A 19,472-nucleotide genomic window follows, 5' to 3' on the forward strand; every position below is an offset into this window, starting at 1 on the left:
TTGTTTATTAGTGTCTTCTCTCTTTTTTGTTACTTAACCTGGCTAATGGTTTGTCAATTCTGTTTATATTTTCAAAAAAATGTCATTCTTTCCTTATATTTTATATTGTTTTATTCATTTAAATTTCCTTTATTTCTTATCTGATCTTTATTATTTATTTTCTTCTACTAAATTTGGATTTTGTTTTCTCTTGATTTTCTAATTATTTAAGATGCTTGCTCATTGTGTTAATTTAAAATTTCTCTTGTTTTTTTCATGTAGGTGTTTATATATTTATTAATACTGTATGTATATATATACACATGCACACATTATTTAATTTGATGTTACCTTGAGACTTACAAACACTATTATATAACCCATTATTTTAAACTGATAACTGCAAAAACAAACTGAAAAATAGAAAAATAATAACTTTATACCCTAACTTGTTCTCCATATATACGTATGTATGTGTATATGTGTATATATATTTGTACTGTGTCTTTAAAAGTTATCACAGTTTTTATTTTTGATTTTTTTATGGTTTAGTTTTTCTACTTAAGAGTAGTTTACATGCAGTTTACAGTAGTCTACACCACAGTTACACTGTTACAACATTCTGTATTTTTCTATCTACTTACAATTACTAGTGAGTTTTTTACCTTAAGATGATTCATTATTTCTCATTAATGTCTTTTTCTTTGTGTTTGAATTACTGCCTAGAGCATTTCTTGGAGGACAGGCCTGTTGTTGACAAAATCCCTCAGCTTTTGCTTATCCAGAAAAGCCTTTACCTCTTCTTCATCTTCAAATGACATTTTTGGTGGATGCGTTATTTCAGGATTTTTTTTTCCCTTTAACCTTTTAACTATGTTATGCTACTCTCTCAGCCTATAATGTTTCCACTAAAGATCTGCTGCCAGATGTATTGGAGTTTTATTTTATGCTATTGGTTTCATTTTTCTTACTGCTTCTGGGATCCTTTTTTAAATCCTTGAATTTTGGAAGTTTGATTATTAAATGCCTTCAAGTTGTCTTCTTTGGGTTAAATCTGCTTTGTGTTCTGTTACCTTCTTATAAATGAATGTTGATATTTTTCTCTATGTTTGTGAATTTTTCTATTATCATCATTTTGAGTAAACATTCTATCCCTATCACTTTTTCTAACTCCTCTTTAAGGCCAATAACTCTTAGATTTGAACTTTGGAGCCTATTTTCTGAATTTCTTGGTGTTCTTCATTCTTTTTTACTCTTTTTATCATTTGTCTCCTCTGACCGTGTATTTTCAAATGGCCTGTCTTCAAGCTCACTAATTTTTTCTTCTGCCTGATCCACCTTGCTATTAAAGGATGCTGATTAATTCTTCAGTATGCCAATTGCATGTTTTAGCTCTACGATTTCTGCTTGATCCTTTAAAATTATTTGAACATCTTTATTAAATTTATATGATAGAATTCTGAATTTGTTTGGTGTGTTATCTTGAATTTCATTGAGTTTTCTCAACACAGCTATTTGAATTCTCTTTTTAAAAGGTCACATATCTGGACTTCTCCAAGATCGGTCCTATTTCATTCATTTGGTGAGGTCATGTTTTCCTGGATGACGTTGATTCTAGTAGACTTTCTTTGGTGTCTCAGCATTGGATTGGTAGGAATTTTAGACTTTACTATCTGGCCTTATTTGTAGGCATTCTTCTTTGGAAGACTTTCCATATATTTAAAGAAACTTGGGTGTTATGATCTAAGCCTAATCTTCTTTAGAAGGCACCTGAAACTCAGTGACACTGTTTTTTTTTCAGGCTCACGGCCTTGATGGTCTTGGACCAGATCCGGGGGAATTATCTGGATTACCAAGCAAAGACTCTTGTTCTCTTTCATTATTTTCTCCCAAACATATAGAGTCTCTCTCTGTTCTGGTCTACCTAAAGCTGGGGGTGGAGTGACACAAGCACCCTTGTGGCCACCACTACTATGACTGCACTGGGTCAGTTCTGAAACCAGTACAGCACTGAGTCTCATCCAAGGCCTGATGTAATCACTCCCTGGCTGCTACCTATGTCCTTTCCACTATTCTCTTCCCCTTCCACAGACAGAGAGGCCTCACCCCATGGCCACAGAGGTACTGCCAGGCTACCACTGATGTTCACTTAAGAACCAAGGGCTCTTACGTTGGTTTGTGCTTAATGCTACCAGGCCTGGGACTCAGCCTTCAGGGTAATGGGCTCCCCTGTGACCCAGGACATATCCAGAAATGCTGGAATGGTGCTTGTGCCACCTCTCCATCAACCAGCAGCGGCATAGCTCCTGACTCCAAAAGAGACCTCTTCCTTCTGCTTGAGGAGAGAAGGAAGAGTAAAAAAGACTTTTTCTTGCATTTGGACACCAGCTCAGCCACAGTAGGACAGAAAACTAGTCATGGCTGTGAGGTCCCTATTCCAGGTCTTGCTCTGGGTGACATACCTAGACATATACTGGGCGAGAAAAGAACCCAGTGTCTTGAAGGGAAGGACCCAATCCTGGCAGGATTCATCACCTGCTGACTAAAGAGCTCTTAGGCCCTGAATATCCAACGGTAATACCCACGTAGTATATACCATGGACCTTGGGTGAGACTGTGAGATGAGTGTATTCCCAGTTGTGATGGCTATGGTGAGAGACTCCATCTACTTCAGAAAAGCAGAGGGAAAAGTAAAGTGGCCTTTGTCTTTCACCTTAGGTGAAAGTAGTGGGGTAGAGCAACAAGCAGGCTCTTGGGATCCTCAATTCCAGGTTTTGTCTTTTAGACAGTATTTCTGGACATCTCAGTTAGTGTCTCAGTGGGTCACATATCCCCAAGGTCCACCTGCTCAGAGCCTTGCTCAGCACTAGGAATTGTCTAGGAGTTTCAGTCCTTACGGCCTAGACTGCCTTTCAAATTTATTTTATTTAGGCCCTGAGAGCACTTTAGTCCACGGTGGCAAGGCTTCTCAAAACTCAGGTTCCAATGACTGGGATGAGTGATTCCCATCTGGCTAGGACTGCTCCAAATGCCCCCTCTGGGCGGCTACACCTGAGTTCAGCCTGGTTTTCCTTTCTACTGTGACAGGGCCTTACTGAGTTCAATGCATAGTCTCATAGTGGCTGCACTTTCCCTCTCCCAAGAGCAGACATTCTCTTTCTGCCCCACATGGCTTCTGCTTGGGGATTCAGAAAGTGTAACATCATGAATTCAAGACTGTCTTTCCTACCCTTTTCAGTGCCTTTTTTAGTCATGTGAAGTTAAAACTAAGTACTGTGAATGTACATCTGACTTTTGGTTCTTATGAAGGTGCTTTTTTTTTTTTTGTAGATAGTTGTTAAATTTGGTGTTCCTTTGTAGGGGACAATTGAAGGCTTCTTTTCAGTCATTTTACTCTGTCCCCCTACTATTGAATACATTTATTATTTATTGTTAAGTGCTTTGCTCCAAGAGCTTTCAAAATCTTAGGATCAAAAGATATGCATGTAAAAATCTAGAAAACACTACTGCCTCTGAGTCTTCATTGTCTCTGTATGATATAAATGAATGCATGAATGCATAATTAAATATACAATGAAATATAAATAAATAAAAATAACCTTGTCAGGTTTTGACTGTGTGCAATATTTTAAATTTTTTAAAAAAATTAAATTATTCACATTGAACTTACAAGTTATTATAGGAATAAAATTGTTTGAAAATATCATCTGAGGCCGGGCATGGTGGCTCATACCTGTAATCCCAGCACTTTGGGAGGCCAATGCAGGCGGATCACTGGAGGTCAGGAATTTGAGACAAGTCTGGCCAGTATATATAAATAATATTCAACCAGTTACTGGTTTTAGAGAAAAATAAAGCTCATTTGAAATTGTACTTGTCTGCATAGTGTTAACTTCATAATATATTTTCCATTATACCTACAATATCCAAAGTTCCTATACATTAATTATTAATTGAAAGTATACTTTTATTATCCAGTTTGGTTTAGGCTCCAGGCATGCTAGAATCTTAACAACAAAGATTGGTGAGGAATGAGAGATAGTTGGAACTGGATGGAATTGGCTGGGCTGTTTTCAGCTTCTTAGACCCTGGAAGTATGTACTTAACAACTGAATGGTTCTAGAAAATTAATCCATTCAAAATGTGGACAAGATTAGTTAATTGGGAATATGGGAATAAAATATAGTTTCCTAGAGAAAGAGATTAGATTGGTGTATAACATACTAGGACACTCGTCCAGGAGTCTGAGATTCAGAGAGTAATTTTCACCTAGCAAAATCCTGAAATTCTGTATGAGAAAACTTCACAGAAGCCTAGTTTTGTTGTTTGGTTCAATAAGGTGAGGAATAGGAGCACGCTAATGACTTAGCAGCATGGGGCCATGCAGAGTCCTATACAAATATTATCGATTCCAAACCAAATGTAAAAACGTCTTTCCAAGCTTCACCTACCATGAGGCTAGAAATTCTAATATATTTTATACCCTGACCAGGATTTGTTCTAGAATCTATAGGGCTTAGCATTTGTGGGCCATCAGTGATGTGTAAAGAATTGTGTACCAGGTCAGAGTGTGACAGGAGTAGTCATACAATACACTGGGGTTTTGGAACAGCAATATGAATTTAAAAACAGAAATTCACACTTGCTATTAAAAGTGGGTAGAGAAAATGTGGAATTTTTGATAAATGCATGATTAAATTCTCAAGGACAGATGTTGGGAATAGTCTATTCATGAAAGCAAAAGCTTATTTCTTTCCTCTTCCTTTTCTAATTTCCCCCTCCCCTTACCCCTCCTCCTCCTCCACTCTTTTTATTTTGATTTTGAAGAAAGAAACCAGAGGTTTCTGAATAATATTATGGCCTGAAAACACTCTAAATAGATCAAATGCTCTATTGTTAATGTACATGATTTAAGAACATAATAATGTTTTTTCTGTAGATTTCATTTGGAAGTTCATGACATCCAAATGTAAGCACAGTGTAATGCTTTAAATTATTATTACCATATATTACATCTAGCAGCATAAATATTGCAAGTTTTAAAATTAAGAAATGTTAAGTTCACTTTATATTCCCTGATTGTTTTCATATTTAATATGAATAAGGATGTCCTTTGTTATCTGTTTTCACATTCATATTCTTTATGCAAAAACATCACTTGTCATCAATCTAAGTACTGTGTATTAAAGAGCAGTCTATATTTTCATAGCATACAGACTGCCTATGACTTATAACAGTTTGGCTTAACTTTACCATGGTTCAAAGTTGGTAATGCATTCAGTATGCTCCTCGACTTATCACGGACCTGAATCTTGTGTTTGTAGCCCCAGCATAAGTCAAGGAGCACCTCTATTAATGTTATTATTAGAACATCAACATTTACAGTACTTTGTGCTGAAACTTACAACATGAGCATTTCATTAACATTTATAATGATTCCTGTTGACTTTTTTTTCCTGTTTCATTCTTTGTTATTTATGGTGTATGTATTAGTCAAGACTCTCCAGAGAGAGTATATATATAAAAAGATATATATATATATATATATATATATATGCACACACACACACACACATATACACACACACACATTTTATGTGCTTTTAAATCATGTGCATATATATATATATAAACTTAAGGAATATTTTCATGCAATCGAGGGGGCAGGCAAGCTCAAAGTTCAAAATCTTCACAGCAGGCCTGCAAGCTGGGAACTCATTCAGGATTTAAACCTGCAGTCTTGACACAGAAGTTCTCAGTTTTTGCTCTTAAGGTGTCTTGACTGATTCAAGGAAGTCCACCAACTTTATCAAGAATAACCTACTTAAAATCAACTGATTGTAGGTGTTAACCACATCCGTAAAGTACTTTTCACATCAACACGTAGACTAGCATTTGATTAAATAACTGAGTACTATAGGCTAGTGAAATAGGCACGCAAAACCATCACTCTGTGCAAACTCCTTTTTGTCATAAAAGCTATGATATGAGAACAGTTTAGAACTTAGTGTGTTACATTAACAATTTTAGAATGTACTCACTCACCCTTTCAAGCGTAGAGACTGTGGTAATTGCTTTGCAATGTAACCTTCAAACACAGTAGAGGAATATAGAATCCCAAACCTTCTTAGATATACCTAAATTATTCTCTCTTTAGAGTATAACAAGATAAAAATTATATATCCCTCTAACCCCAATTCTCTCCAAGAAATAATATTTTTAAAGCTTAAGTGTATCAAAAGTCACACACACAAACATGAAGGTTGCATAGTATGCACCAGGTGTCCTTTACAGTAGAAATGATATTAAGGTAAAGTCAATAGTCTTTTATACATTACTATCAGTTAATTATAAAATGTAACTAAGTAAACAACTATTATCAGGATACTAATATAACTCAAAGGAAAAACTGTCTATAGTTCATCCTAGCGCATCAATTGGGGCTACCAAAATATGGTGAGTTGGGAGAACAGCATGTAGAATAAAGGTGGCATTCTAGTTACAGGAAATTACTTATGCATAATTTAGAGATATAAGAAAACACAATACCCTAGAAAGCAGTTCAGTATCATTGCTAGCATTGGGGACACTTTGAAGCATTGTTGAGAGAAGGGCCCTAGAAGGTTGATGGGGGTCATCCATACAAAGACTTTGCAGGTTTTGTTTAAGAAATAAAATTACGTTTTGGAATTTGGGATTTTATTTTTATTTTTTGTGGGCATTGCCTCTAATTAGCTGTGTAAAACATCGTTGCATTTTTGCATTACAGACACTTTTTGAAATGCAGTTAGAGAGCAATAATTATGCGTATTTTTTAAAAGCTGATAGGCCGGGCGTGGTGGCTCATGCCTGTAATCTCCGCACTTTGGGAGGCTGAGGCAGGTGGATCATGAGGTCAGGAGATCGAGCCCATCCTGGTTAACATGGTGAAACCCCATCTTCACTAAAACTACAAAAAATTAGCCGGGCATGATGGCAGGAGCCTGTAGTCCCAGCTACTCAGGCAGCTGAGGCAGGAGAATAGCTTGAACCCAGGAGGTGGAGTTTGCAGTGAGCTGAGATCACCCCACTGCACTCCAGCCTGGGTGACAGAGCAAGACTCTGTCTAGAAAACAAAAAAAAGCTGGTATATGCTTTCCTACAATGAGGGTTATTTAATGTCATATGGCATTACATGTAATTCTCCTTAAAGGTTGGTATCATATATTTATTATACCTTTTTAACCTGTATCAATACTACATTAAGGGGACTAGATAATACTAATATATTACTGTTGCTTTTAAAAATGACAAGAATACATTTTGTTAGCAAGTCTAATATTTCTTCCTCACTCCAATGATTTTTAGCTTTTTTTCTCTCCATCAACTGATTTTCTTTTTTTAAAAGTAATTTTGTTAGAAGGAATTAATAAACTGTGCTGAAATCTAAAGCATTAAGAGAAAACTCAACATTCACTTAGATAGTCATAGCATCTCACAGTCCCACCAAATGAAGTCATGTTGCACCTCTGCCATAGTAAAGAAACTGCCATTTGTGGAATACAGTGTGATAACCACTGCACTCCAAGATGCTGCTTTAAGTCATGTGTACAAATGATATATATCATTACTTGTACAAAACTAGAATTTTTGTAAGAAATAGACTTTATTATTGAAATAGAAATTCAATACTAATTAATTACAAATAAAAAGCTCACACATTAAGTCATTCTAATTTCTTTTTTTTTTTTATTATACTTTAAGTTTTGAGATGCATGTGCAGAACATGCAGGTTTGTTACATAGGTAGGTATACATGTGCCATGGTGGTTTGTTGCACTCATCAACCCGTCATTTACCTGAGGTATTTCTCCTAATGCTATCCCTCCTCTAGCCCCCCAGCCCCTGGCAGGCCCTGGTGTGTCATGTTCCCCTCCCTGTGTTCACATGTTATTATTGTTCAACTCCCACTTATGAGTAAGAACATGTGGTGTTTGGTTTTCTGTTCCTGTGTTAGTTTGCTGAGAATGATGGTTTCCAGATTCATCCATGCCCTGCAAAGGACATGAACTCATCCTTTTTTTTATGGCTGCATAGTATTCCATGGTGTATATATGCCACATTTTCTTTATCCAGTCTATCATTGATGGGCATTTAAGTTAGTTCTAAGTCTTTGCTATTGTGAATAGTGCTGCAATAAACATAGGTGTGCATGTGTCTTTATAGTAGAATGATTTATAATCATTTGGGTATATACACAGTAATGGGATTGTTGGGTTAAATGATATTTCTGATCCTAGGTCCTTGAGGAATCACCACACTGTCTTCCACAATGGTTGAACTAATTTATATTCTCAGGAACAGTGTAAAAGCATTCCTATTTCTCCACATCCTCTTCAGCATCTGTTGTTTCCTGACTTTTTAATGATCACCATTCTAACTGGCATGAGGTGGTATCTCCTTGTGGTTTTTATTTGCATTTCTCTAATGACCGGTGATGATGAGCTTTTTTTCATATGTTTGTTGGCTGCATAACAAAGACACAGACTGGCAAATTGGATAAAGCATCAAGACCCATTGGTATGCTTCATTCAGGAGATGCATCTCATGTGCAAAGATACACATAGGCTCAAAATAAAGGGATGGAGGAATATTTTCCAAGCAAATGGAAAGCTATAATAGCAGGGGTTGCAATCCTAGTCTATGATAAAACAGACTTTAAACCAACAGAGATCAAAAAGACAAAGAAGGGCATTACCATAATGGTAAAGAGATCAATGCAACAAGAAGAGCTAACTATCCTAAATATATGTGCACCCAACACAGGAGCACCCAGATTCATAAAGCAAGTTCTTAAGGACCTATAAAGAGACTTAGACTCCTACACAATAATAGTGGGAGACTTTAACACCCCACTGTCAGTATTAGACAGATCAATGTGACAGAAAATTAACAAGGGTATTCAGGACTTGAACTCAGCTCTGGACCAAGTGGACCAAATAAACATCTACAGAACTCTTCACTCCAAATTAACAGAATATACATTATTCTCAGCATCACATCACACTTATTCTAAAATTGACCACATAATTAGAAGTAAAACACTCCTCAGTAAATGCAAAAAAATGGAAATCATAACAGTCTCTCAGACCACAGTGCAATCAAATTAGAACTCAAGATTAAGAAACTCACTCAAAACCACACAACTACATGGAAACTGAACAACCTGCTCCTGAATGACTACTGCATAAATAAAGAAATTAATACAGATATAAATAAGTTATTTGAAACCAATGAGAACAAAGACACAACGTACCAGAATCTCTGGGACACAGCTAAAGCAGTGTTTAGAGGGAAATTCATAGCACTAAATAGCCACAATAGAAAACTGGAAAGATCAAAAATCGACCCCTTAACATCATGATTAAAAGAAATAGAGAAGCAAGAGCAAACAAATTAAAAAACTAGCAAAAGATAAGAAATAACTAAGATCAGAGCAGAATTGAAGGAGATAGGGACACACAAAAAAAACCCTTTAAAAAGTCAATGAATACAGGAGCTGTTTTTTTGAAAAGATCAACAAAATGGATAGACTGCTAGGCAGACTAATAAAGAAGAAAAGAGAGAAGAATCAAATAGACACAACACAAAATGATAAAGAGGATATCACCACTGATGTCATAGAAATACAAACTACCATCAGAAAATAGTATAAACAACTCTATGCAAATAAACTAGAAAATCTAGAAGAAATGGATAAATTCCTGGACACACACACCCTCACAAGACTAAACCAGGAAGAAGTCGAATCCCTGAATAGACCAATAACAAGTTTTGAAATTGAGGCAGTAATTCATAGCCTACCAAACAAAAAAGGCCCAGGACCAGATGGATTCATAGCCAAATTCTACCAGAGGTTCAAAAAGGAGCTGGTACCATTCCATCTGAAACTATTCCAAACAATAGAAAAAGAGAGACCCCTCCCTAATTCATTTTATGAAGCCATCATCATCCTGATGCTAAAACCTAGCAGAGATATCACAAACAAAGAAAATTTTAGGCCAATATCCCTGATGAACATTAATGTGAAAACCCTCAATAAAATACTGGCAACCCAAATCCAGCAGCACATCAAAAAGCTTATCCATCATGATCAAGTCAGCTTCACCCCTGGGATGCAAGGCTGGTTCAACATATGCAAATCAATAAATGGAATCCATCACATAAACAGAACCAATGACCAAAACCACATGATTATCTCAATAGATACAGAAAAGGCCTTTGATAAAATTCAACACCCCTTCATGCTAAAAACTCTCAAAAAACTAGGTATTGATGGAACATATCTCAGAATAATAAGAGCTATTTATGAGAAACCCACAGCCAATATCATACTGAATGGGCAAAAACTGTAAGCATTCCCTTTGAAAACTGGCACAAGGCAAGGATGCCCTCTCTCCCCACCTCTATTCAACATAGTATTGGAAGTTCTGGCCAGGGCCATCAGGCAAGAGAAAGAAATAAGGTGTATTCAAATAGGAAAAGAGGAAGTCAAATTATCTCTGTTTGCAGATGACATGATTGTATACTTAGAAAACCGCATCATCTCAGACCAAAATCTCCTTAAGCTGCTAAACAACTTCAGCAAAGTCTCAGGATACAAAATCAATGTGCAAAAATCACAAGCATTCCTATACACCAATAATAGAGAAACAGAGAGTCAAATCATGAGTGAACTCCCATTCACTATTGCTGCAAAGAGCATAAAATACCTAGGAATACAACTTACAAGGGATGTGAAGGACCTCTTCAAAGAGAACTATAAACCACTGCTCAGGGGAATAAGAGAGGACACAAACAAATGGAAAAACATTCCATGCTCATAAATAGTAAGAATCAATATTGTGAAAATGGCCATACTGCCCAAAGTAATTTATACATTCAATGCTATCCTCATCAAGCTACCACTGATTTTCTTCACCGAATGAGAAAAAACTACTTTAAATTTCGTACGGAACCAAAAAAGAGCCCATATAGCCAAGACAATCCTAAGCAAAATGAACAAAGCTGGAGGCATCATGCTACCTGACTTCAAACTATACTACAAGGTCAGTAACCAAAACAGCATGGTACTGGTACCAAAACAGATATATAGACCAATGGAATGGAACAGAGGCCTCAGAAATAACACTACACATCTACAACCATCTGATCTTTGACAAACCTGACAAAAACAAGCAATGGGGAAATGATTCCCTATTTAATAAATGGTGCTGGGAAAACTGCCTAGCCATATGCAGTAAACTGAAACGGGACCCCTTCCTTACACCTTACACAAAAATTAACTCAAGATGTATTAAAGACTTAAACATAAGATCTAAGACCATAAAAACTCTGGAAGAAAGGCTACGCAATACCATATTCAGGATATACGCATGGGAAAAGACTTCATGACTAACAACACCAAAAGCAATGGCAGCAAAAAGCCAAAATTGATGAATGGGATCTAACTAATCTAAAGAACTTCTGCCCAGCAAAGGAAACTGTCATCAGAGTGAACAGGCAACCTACAGAATGGGAGAAATTTTTTTGAAATGTATTCATCCGACAAAGGGCTAATATCCAGGATCTAAAAGGAACTTAAACAAATTTACAAGAAAAAAACAACCGCATCAAAAAGTGGGCTATATGGGCTCTTTTTTTTTTGGTTCCATATGAAATTCATGAACAGTCACTTCTCAAAAGAAGACATTTATGTGGTCTACTTATTTATTATTGTTCTATTTCTTCCCGCTTCCCTTCCTCACTTTCTCTCTTTCTCCCTTTCCCTCCTTCCTTTTAACCCATTTTCTTCACCATCTCTTCCTTCTGCTTCCTTTTACTCTTTCACACCTTCTTCTTCTCTCACCAGAACACCACTGATTGAAATGTATCTTACCTTGTAAACTAGACGTAGAGCTTAACCTATAGCTAAGGAATAAATATAATTAAAATATTTAACAATATTTTTTTTCTTGTAAACAGGATCCACTGTGCTTTTAAGAACAACAACAAAAAAAGCAGCAGAATATAAATTGAATTTCATATCCAGATGTCTCGGGTTGTTAGAAGAGTGATTTTAGGAATTTATGCAACATTTTTTTAAAAATAAAAAAATCTAACTATATTATTTATCCTTTACTTCCAGAAAAACAAAATAAAACATTTTAGAAAAATTTTCTCAATGGACTAAATCAAAATGTTTTTGTTTTCCAAGATATTTTAATGTATTCTAACTCATTTCCAAATCTATGACTGAATATGCTAATTTTATAGATATTCCATGCATTTCATTTATGCTAGCAGAAACAATGTTATGTGCTTTATTTCTAACACATTTTTCTCAAATTTCGCTAGTTCAGGGTAACATGCATCCTCATCATCATCTTCATTACCAACATCATATTCACGGCCATAGTTACAGTAGCTAAATTTTAAGCACATTCTCATTTTTATGCACAGATTTCCACATTTATATTCTATATTTTACAAACAGAAGCTCAGTTTTAAATGTTTAATGGTTAAATGACTTGCTCAATAAAAGCCAATAAGTACAAATGCTGAATAGAGTCAGGTCATGCTTATAAGTAATGCACTGCCATCTATATAGGGTAAAATCTGCAAAAATTTCATAAACTCCTCTGATACATTACTATTGTTACTTGTGATGGTATCATCATGGATTGGTTGTATATGAATATTTTGCATATTTATTGTAATTTCCAACATTTTATAAATTTTCTTAGTTGAGCATATGTTTTCCCTGTAGTACCTATATATTTTAAGTATAATGATAGCAGAAAAATAACTTCAGTCACATCAAAATTAAAAGTAATACCTTTTAAATATATTCCATTACTAAATTATTGCTTAATTTAAATATTTAAATTTTTTTTTCCTAATTTTTGAGAATCTAACAATCATTTATTTTTAGATCTACTTCCTATTCCTTCTGTAATATATATGAAGACCTGCATTGACCTTATTAATCTGAAGTCACTGAGATTTTGCTTCATTTTCTTCCTTCAGTGCAACACTCTTACAATGGAAACAAATGAGTAAAGGGACAGGGTGAATTGACAGATACCTGTAAATGAGTTGATAAGACTTTGCATTTGAATAATATGTGTAAAATTGTTCCTAAGTATCCAAAATGGATGGGTTCCATAATCCCCTTCAGATACCAAAATCTGTGGATGTTCAAGTCCTTAATATAAAATGATAGAGTATTTGCATATGGCCTATGCACATGTTTCATATATTTTAAATGATATCTAGACTACTTATAATATCTAATAAAATGTACATGCTATTTAATTGGTGGTTATACAGCATTTTTAAAATTTGCATTATTTTTGTTGTTGTAATTTTTTTCAAATACTTTTTTTTTTCTTTCTGGTTGACTGAATTCACAGATGCAGAACTTGAAGATACAGAAGGTCATCTGCATGTGTGTGTGCCTCTTTGTGTGTGTAACTGAAATATCTTTTTGATATTTAACCAGAAAAGTTCAACCTTTGGTCAATAGTTGGTATGATCAAATGTAGACTATGTAAGGCCTGTACCTGTTAGAGATAGCAGGGCAGTTTAAGTTTACTTTGTTCTATCTCCTTCATAGAGCTTTCAATGTTCAACTCACTGTGATGCATTGAGTAATCCACAGCAATCATGATGGTGTCCTGTATAGAATAATGAGTTGAACACAGTTCAGTTTAATGAACATATATTTTTCTAAAAGCATACATTTTTCTAATAACTTACAAAAAAAAACTTCTGTAATGTTAGAATGACATACTAGAGAAAATGTGAAATACAAATTTGGGCAAGTGTGATATTAATTCTGACCACTAGTCCTAGAAAAGCTAAAACAGAGGTCAGCTGTTAGGTAGTTCTTTAAAAACAGCCAATTTTTTGCATTTATTTTATTATTTAAAAATAATATAATAAAATACACACCAAAACACCTAATGACTTGCAATCATTTTCCAATAAAACACATAAAGTAGCCAGAATGTATATGGAAGTTGATATACAGAAGACAAGACAGCAGTCCAATCCACAGAGAGCTAATTCAGAACAAACACTCTGAATGTCATTAGAATCAAATGAATCTCTAAAAGACAACAAAGCTACAGTGGATCAAACATTGTAATGAACAAACTTTTGGTTTGGTGGCTTTTAGAGAGTCATTAAATATATAAATTTGAATTTCACTGGCAAATTAAATCATGCAGATTCATTAACCCTAGGCATATTATTAGGACTAACCAAGTTGAGTTGTGTATGTCGAATTCTCAGATACCCATATGTATATTTTAGAGGCTGCTATACAAAAAGACAATCAAACACTTTAGCACAGTTCACAAATGACCACTTCTCTTTACTGCTTCATTAATATAACTGGAACTAGGACTTATTTAGCTCCAGCCAAATGATTTCAAAGGAACTGATTATTCTGAGTCCCTGAGAACAGCATTTCAAAGCAGAAGAGAGATGTGCAGGAAAAACATAACTACTGATGCAGTTTGAATGACTTTCAAGTGAGAAAATTAAAATTTGATACTAATAAGGCGGTTGCTGAAGCCCTACTTTCTTTAATTAGTGGTCTTATGGGCCGCAGAGGACCTAGTAGGTTAGCATTTTATGCAAAGAGGAAGAAGGATATTTTATTAAAACTTTGCACTTCAAATTAATGTTCTTTACTATAATATATAAACTATAAATACATCGACCTTGATGTGAGGCCTGGGCTTGATTAAAGAAATGTTTAACAGATAATGAGTAACATCCAACAGATGCTTTGAAAAGTGCTTTTAGGACAACATACAATTTTTATCATTTACTCCTTTTTTCTTTATTTTAAACATTTAAAAATAATATTTATTACATTTCTCTTGTATACAATGGATTATTGTGTTAGAAACTGTGGTAACAGTTTCAATTTCCACTTCTTTCTCTTCCATATGTGTTTTCACCTTGTTATTCCTCTAAAATATATTTAAAGTAATATATACATATTCTGCCATTATATATATATATTCATATATGCTATTCAAAGAACACATTTACACATACTAATATATAAATATATACAGTATATTTATATATGAACTATAATAGGATAAATTATATATCAAATATGCAAATACATATAGTAATAAAAGTATATGCATATATTACATATATATTTACATTAATGTACTTTTAGAATGCAAGAATTATGAGGAAGATAGACTTGTTAGCAAATAAATGCAATGCGGAGTGATTATTGTTAGAAAATTATCAAAAGAGTACACTAGAAGGGTCAAGTAATCTTTCTTGTAAGGACAAAATGAAATCCAGAGCTCATTTTGTAATGAAAGGTAAGTGAAAGTTCACCAGTGGCTAATGGAGACAGATCTTTTTTTTCTCTCCCCAAAGGGAAAGCATATATAAAAGACCAGAGAGCATATGTAAAGAAACAGCATGGCATTTGGGAAAAAAATGCAGAAAGAAAATGAATGAAAGTAACATCATGTGGTTCTAAAGAGTAGCCTACTGGGAAAGTTGTAAAAGGTGTTGATTGCACTCTCACATGAACCTATAGTTTTTACTTTATCACAAACCTTACTGGAGTCAATAACAAAAATTAAGTGAGGAGAGTTGCTGGAATATTTAGCAATATTATAGCCTTTTTATTAATTTTTAAATCAATTTTTTCAAGCATTCAATACATATATTTTGAGTACATACTACCTGGCTTAGACATCAGTCATTGGTTTAGTTATATAAATCTGAATTTGATTTGTTGTTGTTAACAAAAGCATAGAAAGTCATGGGAAGTAGGGAAGTGATGCCATCAAGATGGCAGAATAGAAGGTAACCTGTTCTTATGCCTTAATAACAAGATTTCTGCTCATACAAGGATCCAGAAGGAGACTTGAATATATAACACAGCTGAGGAGTATGAGCTTCTTGACAAGCTCACCAGCCTCCATCACACAGCAAATTCCAAGGGGGGCCAGTGTCTACGCTGGCCCCTCTATCTGTAGTTTGTGAACTATCCCAGCTGTGCTGAGACCTGCTGGAAAACATATAACTGTATGGGGCAACAAAAAGTCCTTTCTAGCCTCTGTCCCACAGAAGATCCCGAGGGTCCCAGTCTCAGGTTCAGCACCCCTGCTACAATCAGTGAACTATTCTGTCTGTGCGGGGACTTACCAGGAGATGTACCCCTGGTCACATTTATTCATACGCAGTCAAATAACTACCTTATGTTGCAAAGAACTACCCTACTTGAGCAGGAACTTGCTGGTTGATACATGCCTGTCTGAGACAATAAGACCTACCAGCCTCCTTCCCACAGCACATCCTGAAGTGGCCTGGTCTCAAGTCCAGCCTGTCTAGCTGCATTCAGGAATTCATTCTATCTGTGAAAAGTATTTCTAGGAGGCATGTCTATCTAGGAAACTGAAAGAGTCTTCTGGACTCAGGCACCTGACCCACATTTCCACACAGCATAGAACTCTTCTTGGTCTTCTGAGGTGCATTTGAGCCAGAAAGTCACATGAACATCATAGCCATTGAAAGACTCACAGTGAGTTTGGGTTTAGAGTATCCTCTAGGCCTTAAATGGCTGCAGTGGTCATATATGTGTGGAGAACAAAACTGTCAGTTGGCTTAGAATCCCTGGAAGGCTCTCTGAAGAATAATAGGCACAAATAAAGCCAGGCTGTGAAGACTAAAATAAGCACTTAGTTCATCAATGTGCAGATACCATCACACTTCCAGATGCATCAAGGATATTCAGAAAAACATGATCTCACTGAAGAGATAAAATAAGATGCCTGAGACTGATGCTAAAGTAAGGAATATGTGATGTTTCAAAGAAACAAATCAAAATAGATGTTTTAAGGAAACTCAACAAACTTCAAGAATATATACAATATCAATTTGGAAATTAATCGGAGATATTTAGCAAAAAGATTGACATTTTTAAAGTCAAGCAAAAATCTTGGATCTAAAAATACAATGATTGAAATAAAAACATGCAATAAAAAACATCAATAGCCTAACTGATCAAAAAGAAGAAAGAATCAGTAAACTCAAAGACAAACTATTTCAAAATACAGTCAGAGGAGAATGAGAAAAAAAAGAAAAGTAGTGAGCAAACTTATACTATCTATGGGATAATATCAAAAGAGTAAATATTCAGATTACTGGAGTTAAAGAGATAACAGAAAAAGACAAATAGGTAGATAGCTTATTCAAAGAAATGACAACAGAAAACTTTTCAAGCCTGGTGAAATATATAAATATCTAGGTATGGGAAGGTCAAAGATCACCATCAGATTCAACCAAATAAGAATACCCAAAGATATATTTTAATCAAACTCACAAATGTCAAAGACAAAGAAAGAACCCTGAAAGCTGAAAGAGAAAAGGACCAGATAACATACAAGGCAACTTCTCAGTAGAAATCTTGCAGCCTAGATGGAGTGAGACAATATAATCAAAGCACTGAAGAAAAAGTGTTGGACATCAAGAATATTGTACCCAGCATAGCTATCCTTCAGAAATAAAGGATATAAAAAGATCTTCCCAGACAAACAAAAGCTAAGATAATTTATTGCTTTCAAACATGTACTACAAGAACTACTAAAGGAATTTCCTCAGACCTAAAGTTCTTAGCTATCAATAATAACACTGAATGTAAATGGCTAAATTATCTCATTAAAAGACATAAGAAGTGGCTGAATTGATATATTAATAGCAAGACCCAACTATATGCTGTCTACAGGAGACTCACTACACCTATAAAGAGACTCACTTCACCCAGGTAGAAAAAGTGAAAGGATGGGAAAATATATTCTATACAACTGAAAATGAAAAAAGAGTAGAGGTAGCTATACTTAAATAAAATAGTTTTTGCATTTTAAAAAAACTGTATATAAAGACAAAAAACTACAATTATATAATCAACAAGGGATAGATTCACCAATAGGATATAATAGTAGTAAGTATATATACACCCAACAATGGAGCAACCAAATATATAAATCAAATATTAATGGGCCTAAAGGGAGAACTAGACTAAAATAAAATAACAGTAGGAAAATTCACCATCTCATTTTAGGTGATGGACACATTATCCAGGCAGATAATCAACAAAAACAAACAAAAAAAATCCATGTTATTTGTACTCGACCAGTGGGTCTAACAGATCTTTACAGAATGTTCCATGCAACTGGTACAGAATACACACTTTTTCATCACCACATGAAAACTTCTTTGGGATAGACCACATGTTAGTTCACAAAACAACTCTCAACAAATTCAAAATGAGCAGAAACCATAGCAAGTATCTTTTATGACTTCAATAGAATAAAACTAAAAATTAATAAAAGACAAGCCTTAGAAAATACCCATCACATGGAAATTAAACAACATGCTCCTGAATGACCAATAGGTCAATGAATAAATTAGGAAAAAAATAAAAAATATTGAAACAAATGAATATGAAAACACATATCAGCATCTATGAGATACAGCAGCTACAGTGGTACTACAAATGAATTTTGTAGCTATAAATGCCTACATCAAAAAAATTAGAAAGACTTTAAATAAATGAGACTAAAAAATATAAAATTTCAGCAAAATATGTTGATTTCTTGAAAGGATTAACAAAATTGACTTGTAGCTATACAAATTAAGAAAAAAAGAGAAAGACCCAAACAGATGAAATTAGAGAAAAGGAAAACATTACAAGTGATACTACAGATACACAGATGTTGTAGTCTCATTAGTGCACCAAGATGTAACATTCTCTCCTTGCCTGAGATAACACCCAAATTTCTTTGTTCTACCTCCAAGAAGATTAAGGAGTGCGGACACAAACGTGAGGTTAGAGTGAAAGTTCAACAAGTGAAAGAAGAAAGTTCTCTGCCGGCAGAGCAGGGGTCCCAAATGGGGTGCCTCTTATGAGGCTGGGGTACAGGACTTTTGTGGCTTCGGAAGGGGAAGAAATGCACTTAGTCAACAGGCCGTCTTGGAGAAAGTGGGAATCAGCTTGGCCTGAGGCCTTGGCCCAGGACCAATCAGAAAGCTTGACTCAGATAGAGGCTGCTCAGCTTGGCCCAGGACCTATCAGGAGCTGAAGTGAAAGCTTGGCCTGGGACCGTGGCCCAGGACCAATCAGGGACTGAAGTGATGATTCATAGAGGCCTGACTTACAGTTCGAAAAAAGGGAAGTAAAATGGCCACAGGAACCCACTGTGCCCATCACAAAAGGAGAAGAAACTTTTTTCTGATAGCCCGCTGACTATATAAAGGACAAAGGCATTTCTATGCCAGTCCTTGTTCCCTTATCTGAGTGAGCCAGAGGTCCATGCTAGTTTTTATCCAAATTGGTGGGAGGTTTTTCTGTCTGTGCAGCCGTGGGCGTGTCTCCAGGCACAACACCCTGTGTAGTTCCCTCATCTGTGCCCGCAGCCTGAA

General features: G+C 35.2%; 1 long non-coding RNA gene across 1 annotated transcript in view; it reads left to right on the top strand.

Moving 5' to 3' along the window:
• Positions 1 to 19,472, top strand: part of LOC144334808 (uncharacterized) — an 816,293-nt gene that overhangs the window by 263,117 nt on the left and 533,704 nt on the right. The gene's annotated exons all lie outside the window — the stretch shown is intronic.

The sequence above is a fragment of the Macaca mulatta genome, chromosome 15, assembly GCF_049350105.2.
Source record: "Macaca mulatta isolate MMU2019108-1 chromosome 15, T2T-MMU8v2.0, whole genome shotgun sequence".
NCBI lineage: Eukaryota > Metazoa > Chordata > Mammalia > Primates > Cercopithecidae > Macaca > Macaca mulatta.